The sequence below is a fragment of the Sapajus apella genome, unplaced genomic scaffold, assembly GCF_009761245.1.
Source record: "Sapajus apella isolate SASKATOON/1434 unplaced genomic scaffold, GSC_monkey_1.0 scaffold2, whole genome shotgun sequence".
Taxonomy (NCBI): domain Eukaryota; kingdom Metazoa; phylum Chordata; class Mammalia; order Primates; family Cebidae; genus Sapajus; species Sapajus apella.
In genome coordinates this window covers 71,514,182-71,523,348 of record NW_022436942.1, presented here as the reverse complement: position 1 = coordinate 71,523,348, position 9,167 = coordinate 71,514,182, and the positions used below count along the sequence as shown (strand labels likewise).

At 50.4% G+C, this 9,167-nt stretch overlaps 1 pseudogene across 1 annotated transcript; it reads left to right on the top strand.

Annotated features, from left to right (window-relative positions):
* The first annotated feature begins 1,429 nt into the window (after window positions 1-1,429).
* On the top strand, window positions 1,430-3,284 carry LOC116525054 (annotated as a pseudogene). The gene has a single exon (XR_004257566.1). The product of XR_004257566.1 is annotated as an actin, cytoplasmic 2-like (transcript).
* The last annotated feature ends 5,883 nt before the right edge of the window (window positions 3,285-9,167 follow it).

The window sequence follows — 9,167 nt, the reverse complement described above, 5'->3', positions numbered from 1 at the left end:
TCACTGTGTGAACCGAAGCAGATCATGCCCATCTCTGGGCCTCAGTTTCCCTATGTGGAAGGTGGGTGCAGGAAGACCAGGCGGCACAGATGTACATCCTTCTTGGGCTGTTTGTGATCTCCCCAGGTTTGATGATTAACTCCCAGCCACTTGGGGTTAGATGGAGCTGCTTGGCTGTGATCCTTCATGTGGACTCTGGCATTTTATACCCATCCTCAGACACACACCCCTCCTGGTCGGGTGCCTTGGCCTGGACTGGGCACTGGGACACAGAGGTGGTAAAATCCAGTTTGTGCCTTGAGGTGGCCTCCAGCGTGGAGCGGAGAGGAAGACACCCAACTCGGTGGCAACTCTAACACCTCCTAAGATGATAGAGGGAGTCCCCATAGGGTAGCTGGGGGTGGGGCGAGACCAGGGAGGGCTTCTTGAAGTAGTAGAAACTCAGTACACAGCTCAGGCTTTGACAAGAAGCAGACTAGCTGCGTTGAGCGTGTGTCTGCCATATACCAGTGCGTGGTGCTGCCCAGCGTATCCCACACCGTTCGTCGTTTGTTTTAGAAACGACGTCTCACTGTGCTGCCCAAGCTGATCTTGAACTCCTGGCCTCAAGCAATCCTCCTGCCTTGGCCTCCCAAAGTGCTGGGATTATAGGCAAGAGCCACTGTGCCCAGCCCCCAAAGGTTTTTTAATAGTTTGTGATTTATTTCTGTGTGCACTAGGAAAGATATGTGTATGTATGTAGATATATATGTGTGTGTGTATACATATGTATGTGTATGTGTAAGTAAAATATCAGATCCATTGTTTCATTGATATGATGGCTTAGGAAGAAGCTAAGGTTGGTATTAAAGTTTAAAAATGGAGCCTCTTTAAAAAGATACATTAGTGGCCAGGCTTATATCTGTCATCCCAGCTCTTTGGGAGACCAAGGCAGATAGATCATGAATGAGGTCAGGAGTTCGAGACCAGCCTGGCCAACATGGTGAAACCCTGTCTCTACTAAAGAGACAAAAAATTTGCCAGGCATGGAGGTGCAGGCCTGTAATTTCAGCTACTCGGGAGGCTGAGGCAGGAGAATTGCTTGAACCCAGGAGGCGGAGGTTGCAGTGAACTGAGATCGCACCACTGCAGTCCAGCCTGGGCAACAGGGCAAGATTCCATCTAAAAATATATCTATGTATATATACATAGAGAGAGAGAAAGAGAATATATATATAGATTATATATATATTTGAAAAGGAATATATATATATATATATATAAATTGGCCAGGCCCAGTGGCTCACACCTGTAATCCCAGCACTTCGGGATGCCAAGGAGGGTGGATCACCTGAGGTCAGGAGTTTGAGACCAGCCTGGCCAATGTGGTGAAACCCCATTTCTACTAAAAATACAAAAAATTAGCTGGGCTCTCAGTCGCCACCGCCAGCTCGCGTACTGCGTTCTCTGCAGCCCCACTCCTCCGCCGGTCTCAGTGGAAGAAGAAATTGCTGCGCTCGTGATCAACAATGGTTCCAGCATGTGCAAAGATGGGGACGACACCCCCTGAGCCGTGTTTCCCTCCATTGTTGGGCGCCCTCGGCACCAGGGTGTGATGGTCGGCATGGGTCAGAAGGACTCGTACGTGGGCGATGAGGCCCAGAGCAAGCGTGGCATCCTGACCCTGAAGTACCCCATCGAGCACTGCATCGTCACCAACTGGGATGACATGGAGAAAATCTGGCACCACACCTTCTACAACAAGCTGTGTGTGGCCCTGGAGGAGCACCCCGTGCTGCTGACCAAGGCCCCCCTGAACCCCAAGGCCAACAGAGAGAGCATGACTCAGATCGTGTTTGAGACCTTCAGCACCCCGGCCACGTACGTGGCTATCCAGGCTGTGCTGTCCCTCTACACCTCTGGGTGCACCACTGGCATTGTCATGGATTCTGGAGATGGGGTCACCCACACGGTGCCCATCTACGAGGGCTATGCCCTTCTCCACGCTATCCTGTGTCTGGACCTGGCTGGCCGGGACCTGACCAACTACCTCATGAAGATCCTCGCCGAGCACGGCTACAGCTTCACCACCATGGCGGAGCGGGAGATCGTGTGCGACATCAAGGAGAAGCTGTGCTATGTCGTCCTGGACTTCGAGCAGGAGGTGGCCACAGCCGCTTCCTCCTCCTCTCTGGAGAAGAGCTATGAGCTGCGCGACGGCCAAGTCATCACCATTGGTAACGAGCGGTTCCGGTGTCCGGAGGTGCTGTTCCAGCCTTCCTTCCTCGGCATGGACTCTCATGGCATCCACGAGACCACCTTCAACTCCATCATGAAGTATGACGTGGACATCCACAAAGATCTGTACACAAACACGGTACTGTCCGGCAGCACCACAATGTACCCAGGCATCGCCGACAGGATGCAGAAGGAGATCACTACCCTGGCGCCCAGCACCGTGAAGATCAAGGTCATCATTCCCCCAGAGCGTTACGTACTCTCTGTGGATCGGTGGCTCCATCCTGGCCTCACTGTCCACCTGCCAGCAGATGTGGATTAGCAAGCAGGAGTACAACGAGTCTGGCCCCTCCATCGTCCACCACAAATGCTTCTAAATGGACTGCGAGCAGATGCGTAGCATTTGCTGCATGGGTTAATTCAGAAGTATAAATTTGCCCCTGGCAAATGCATACACCTCATGCTAGCCTCACGAAACTGGAATAAGCCTTCGAAAAATACTTGTCCTTGAAGCTTGTATCTGATATCAGCACGGGATTGTAGAACTTGTTGCTGATTTTGACCTTGTATTCAAGTTAACTGTTCCCCTTGGTAGTTGTTTAATACCCTGTACATATCTTTGACTTCAACCCTTAGTACATGTGGCTTGGTCACTTTGTGGCTGAGGTAAGAACATGCTTATGGCAGACAAGGCTGGCTTGGCGAGTCTGCGTGGCCAGCAGGCTCCTGTCTGTGCAGGGTATTCACGTGTCAGGGCTGAGTGTGCTGGGATTGCTCTAGAGACTGGCAGCCCTTGCCAGGCTGGAAAGTCCAAGCCACAGGACCCAGTTTCCTTTCTCAGCTGATTTTTCCTGCCAGAGCACCGTGGCCTGTTACTTGCCTTGAGTTGGAAGCAGTTTGCATTTACACCTGTAAATGTATTCATCCTTTTCATTTATGTAAGGTCTTTTTGTACGCAACTCTCGATTCTTTAAAGAGATGGCAACAAATTTTGGTTTTCTACTGTTATGTGAGAACATGAGGTCCCAGCAACACATCATTGCGTTAAGGAAAAATAAAAGTGCTGCCATAAAAAAAAAAAAATTAGCTGGGCATGGTGGTGAGCACCTGTAATACCGCCTACTCAAGAGGCTGAGGCAGGAGAATCACTTGAACCGGGGAGGCAGAGTTTGCAGTGAACCTAGGTCATGCCATTGCACTCCAGCCTGGGCAACAAGAGCAAAACTCTGTCTTTAGAATATATATATATATGTTTTTTTAGTAGTAATAATAATAATAGTAGTAGTTTCTGGCATGAACACACAGCATGACTAGTAGTTAAAACTAAGACCCGGCAGCCAAGATCTGATACAAATACTTGCTCTGCCACTTTCTGACTGTGTGACCTTGAGTAAGTCACTTAACCTCTCTGTGCCCTTTTCCCTCAAATGTAAGATGGGGATAAAATGCTGCTTCTCTAGCAGTCGATGTGAGGAGTGAATGAGCTAACGCAGGTACCACGTGAGAACAGTAGGAGTGCTCTGTGTTTGCTGCTGTCGCTTCTGTTTTATTTTGTTTTGTTTTTTTGAGACAGAGTCTCACTCACTCTGTCACCCAGGCTGGAGTGCAGTGGCACAATCTTGGCTCACTGCAAACTCCACCTCATGGGTTCAAGGGATTCTCCTGCCTCAGCCTCCTGAGTAGCTGGGATTGCAGGAGCTCACCACCACGCCCGGCTAATTTTTGTATTTTTAGTAGAGACGGGGTTTCACCATGTTGGCCAGGCTGCTCTTGAAGTCCTGACCTCAAGTGAATGCCCGCCTCAGCCTCCCAGAGTGGTGGGATTGCAGGCGTGAGCCACCGCGCCTGGCTGCTACTGCTTTTTATTACTATTATAAAAGAAGTGACACAGGACAATATGTCAAAAGTTGCAAAGATGGCACGTGAGTGTTTGAAGTACCGTGGCGTCATTGTGTCACAGAATGCAAACAACTGCCTGGAAAGTATGATAATAAACCCTCCAATGTGGATATAGGGCCAGAGACGCCAAGTCGCTTTTCCAAGGTCACATAGCAGTGGCAGAGCCCGGGGCTCAGACCCAGAGGGACCAGGCTGCAGAGTGCCTGGCTTGGGTGAGGAAGAGGATGGGCTGGGGAAGCCACATGCATCAGAGAGCAGATGAGGCTGGAGAGGTGGGCCAGGTCACTGACCCGTCCCCACCAGAGCCATGTTCGTCAGCCAGCCCCTGTCCCTGACACCTCGGGCCGCCAAACACCCACCCTGACCAGTCCCCTGGGTTATTCATTAAGCTTCATTACACCATCCTCACCCCTGGCTGCCCTTCCTGTTCCCAGGACAAGGGAATTGCGTGGAGAAGAGGGACAAGCCTCTGACGCCTGAGATTAGCCCTTCCCAATTTGCAGGTTTAATACTGGACTCAGTGTCATCTGCTCCCCAAGCCCCGAAGGCTTAGTTCCACTAAATTGTGAAAGAGCTGAGGCTCAGGCAGCCAGGGGGCCAGCCCAACTAGTGAGGAGTAACTGCGTGGAATTTGGGTGCAGGTCTCCCAACACCCAATACAACAGAGCGTCTTAGCTACGTTCTCAGACTCATCAACCCTGGCCAAGATGACACATTGCTAGAGACCAGAGAGGGTCTCACACTGGGAGGTCACAGTCCCCCTGGCTGGAGCTGGGGCACATTGTCCTCTGCAGAGAGACATGGCTCTACGTGTGTCACTGTCCTCCCTTCTCCCCACTGCAGTCCCAACACCTAGCTGCGCTTTGCTTGGCCCCTCGTAAGTATTTACGTTTGAGACCTTTATACAGAGGAACTCTCCCTCTGTCCTCTTGCCTTTGAAAAGGAAAGGAATCGGTGATCAAGGGAGAAGCTGAGGCACAAAAAGTTGAGTAACTTGCTCCAGCTCGCCCAGCAAATAGGCCATGGGACCAATCTTCCAGGGACCCCACATCCAACCTGGATGCTCTTGTCCCAAGAGGCAGAAATTCATAGCCACAGTGTCTGAGCTCAAAGAATTCACGGTGGCTGAAACTTCCTTTGCAAAAATTACGACAGAGAGAAGTCAGGCCTGGAGGACTCCAGCTTGCTTTTAGCCTCACAGGCTGGCCATCCTCATTCCCAGGTGTAGGCCAAGCCAACCATAGGAGGAGTTTTTTTTCTTTGAGACAGGGTCTCACTGTGTCACAGGCTGGAGTGCAGAGGCACAATGACGAATCACTGCAGCCTCAATCTCCTGGGCTCAAGCAATCCTCCCACCTCAGCCTCCAGAGTAGCTGGGACTACAGGTGCATGCCACCACACTCAGCTGATTTTATTTTTTAGAGACAGAGTCTCCCTGTGTTACCCAGGCTGGTCTTGAACTTCTGACCTCGGGTGATCCACTCGCCTCTACCTCTCGAAGTGCTAGGATTACGGGTGTTAGCCACCACACACCTGCGTGGCCAATATGGTAAAACCCCATCTCTACTTAAAATACAAAAATTAGCCGGGCGTGGTGGTGCGCACCTGTAATCCCAGCTGCTTGGAAGGCTGAGGCAGGAGAATCGCTTGAACCTGGGAGGCAGAGGCTGCAGTGAGCCAAGATCGTGCCACTGCCCTCCAACCTGGGCAACAGAGTGAGACTCCGTCTCAAAAAAATAAATAAATAAAATGAAATAAAAAATAGCAGCTGCTATTCTTTGAGTCCTTACTCGGTGCCTGGCCCTAGGCTGCCATTGTCTCTAAGCCTTGCAATACCCTGTAGACATCATTGTTCCCATCTCTCGGGACAGGAAACTGAGGCTAAGGGAAGTTAGGTGACCACCACCCCAACGTCACACAGCAGGGCAGCAGTTTCAGCCTGAGGTCTGAGACCTTAGTTAATCATGAGACTCAGGGTTTGGTTGCGCTGGCCAGGGAGGGCAAACAGAGGTGAGAGCTGCCTGTCCTCCCCAGCTGTGAAAACAACCGTCAGAATACCCACCTCCTGCAAGCAAGGACACGCTGATCTGGCTATCCCCCAGGACACTTCCCCAGAAGGTGTGATGTAACTGAACCAGGAAGTGGAGATGACAGAGGCACTTGACAAAGCTCCCTGGCCGGATGTCACCATCCGCCTCCTGGGATTTCAGGCTTGTTTAGATGGAGCTGGTTCTCAGTGTGTCCATCTATGAAATGGGAAGAAGGTGACTTGCACTTTCCTCCCTGCTTCCTAAGACTTTTCTTTTCTTTTTTTTTTTTTTTTTTTCTGAGTTGGGGTTTTACTCTGTCACCCAGGCTGGAGTGTCCTGGTGTGATCTCTGCTCACTGCAACCTCCACCTCCCAGGTTCAACTGATTCTCCTGCCTCAGCCTCCTGAGTAGCTGGGACTACAGACATGAGCCACCATGCCTGGTTAATTTTTTTGTATTTTTAGTAGAGATGGGGGGTTCACCATGTTGGCCAGGCTAGTCTTGAACTTCCAGCCTCAGGTGATCCATCTGCCTCAACCTCCCAAAGTGCTGGGATTACAGGCACCCAGTCATCCAAGACCTTTTAAAGGAAAGCTAGGTGAGACAAGAGCACCCTTGTGCTCCAACACTCAGAGCTACAGACATGAATGCCTTCAGACCAAAAAGTCAAAATATCCATCTCTCTCTCTCTTTTTTTTTGAGGCAGAGCCTGTCACGCTGTTCCCCAGCCTAGAGTGCAGTGGTACAATCTTGGCTCACTGCAGCCTCGACCTCCTGGGCTCAAGTGATCCTCCCACCTCAGCCCCCCAAGTAGGGGCTACAGGCACTTGCCACCAAGCCTAGCTAATGTTTTTGTATTTTTTGTAGAGACAGGGTCTTTTTTTTTTTTTTTTTAAGATGGGGTTTCACCCTGATGGCCAGGCTGATCTTGAACTCCTGACCTCAGGTGATCCACCCACCTCGGCCTCCCATAGTGCTAGGATTATAGGCGTGAGCCACCGCGCCCAGCCGAGACAAGGTCTTGCCATGTTGCCAAGTCTGATCTCAAACTCCTGGGCTCAAGTGATCCACCCACCTCGACCTCCCAAAGTGCTGGGATTACAGGCATGAGCCACCGCACCTGCTCTGGCCATCAGAGTGCTCACTATGTGCTGGAAACTGTCCTTACAGTTTTACCTCAATGAAGCTACTAAAGCCTCATAACAAATCTAAGAGGTGGATACTCCTCTAGTTGAAGAAACCAAAGCACAGAAAGGTTAAGTGACTTGTCGAAGGTCACACAGCAAGTTGATGGCAACAGTTGGATTTGAACTTGGGCCTGTCTGACTGCACAGCCTATGCTGTCTGCCACAAAGTTATACAGCCTCTCAGGAAAGTGCCTTGCTTGCTCTCTGGAAATGAACAAGCCTGGGATGCTACAATCACAGGTATGAACTAATCCCTCTGAGGTTCAAGCCTTTCCCTGAGACCCCTCAGCAGCTGATGGACTGGTCAGAATGCCCCCATCACGTGGCCACTCTACCTGGTTCTGTCCCCTTTCTCCCCAGTGTGACCTAGGGCAAGCCCCTAGTCCTCTTAGGGTGTTTTTTTGTTTTGTTTTGTTTTTGGTATATTTAAAAATTAAGATGTTGCCAGGCTCAGTGGCTCATGCCTGTAATCCCAGCATTTTGGGAGGCCAAGGCAGGTGGATTCATTGAGCCCAGGAGTTCAAGACCAGCCTGGGCAACATGGTGAAACCCTGTCTCTACAAAAAAAATTAGCCGGGCTTGGTGGCAAGTCCCTGTAGCCCCACTACTTGGGGGGGCTGAGGTGGGAGGATCACTTGAGTCCAGGAGGTCAAGGCTGCAGTAAGCCAAGATTTTACCACTGCACTCCAGGCTGGGGTGGCACACACCTGTAGTCCCAGCCACTTGAGAGGCTGAGGCAGAAGGATCACTTGAGCCTGGGAGGTTGAGGCTGCGGTGAGCCATGATCATGACACTACTCCAGCCTGGGCAACAGAGTGTGACCTTGTCTCAAAAAGAAAAAATTAAGATGTACCCAGATAGCAAATGTCCATGAATTGATGAACAGGTAATCAAAATGTGGTCTATCCACAGGATGAAATAATATTTATTCATGAGAAGAAATGGAGGCCTGGTACATGCCACAACACAGATGAATCGTGAGAACATGACACCAGTGACCGCAGCTGGACACAAAGACCACACACTGTGTGGTTCCACTTATACCAAATGACAAAAGAAGAGGGCAGCCAGGCGCAGTGGCTCACACCTGTAATACCAGCACTTGGGAGGCCAAGGTGGGTGAATCACTGGAGGTCAGGAGTTCGAAACCAGCCTGGCCAACATGGCAAATCCCCATCTCTACTAAAAATACAAAAATTACCGGGGCATGGTGGTACACACATGTAATTCCAGCTATCTGGGAGGCTGAGGCAGGAGACTCGCTTGAACCGGGGAGACGGAGGTTGAAGTGAGCCAAGACCAATCACACCGAGAGAGAGCAAGACTCCGTTTCAAAAAAAAAGAACAGGGCGGATCCACAGTGACTGAATACAGACTGGTTGCCAGGGTTCTGGGGTGGGGAGGGAAGGATACAGAAAGACTTTTTGGAGTGATGAAAAAGTTCTGAAATTAATACTCTAAATGGGTGAATTGTATTGGTACATGAATTATATCTCAATCGAGTTGTTACTTTAAAAAGCATAATCCAAAACAGGATATCAAAGACAGTGATATATATTTTGTCTCTTCCCCCCTTTGCGTTTTTGTTTTTTTTTTTTTTTGAGACGGAGTTTTGCTCTTGTTACCCAGGCTGGAGTGCAATGGCGCGATCTCGGCTCACCGCAACCTCCGCCTCCTGGGTTCAGGCAATTCTCCTGCCTCAGCCTCCTGAGTAGCTGGGATTACAGGCACGCGCCACCATGCCCAGCTAATGTTTTATATTTTTAGTAGAGACGGGGTTTCACCATGTTGACCAGGATGGTCTCGATCTCTTGACCTCGTGATCCACCCGCCT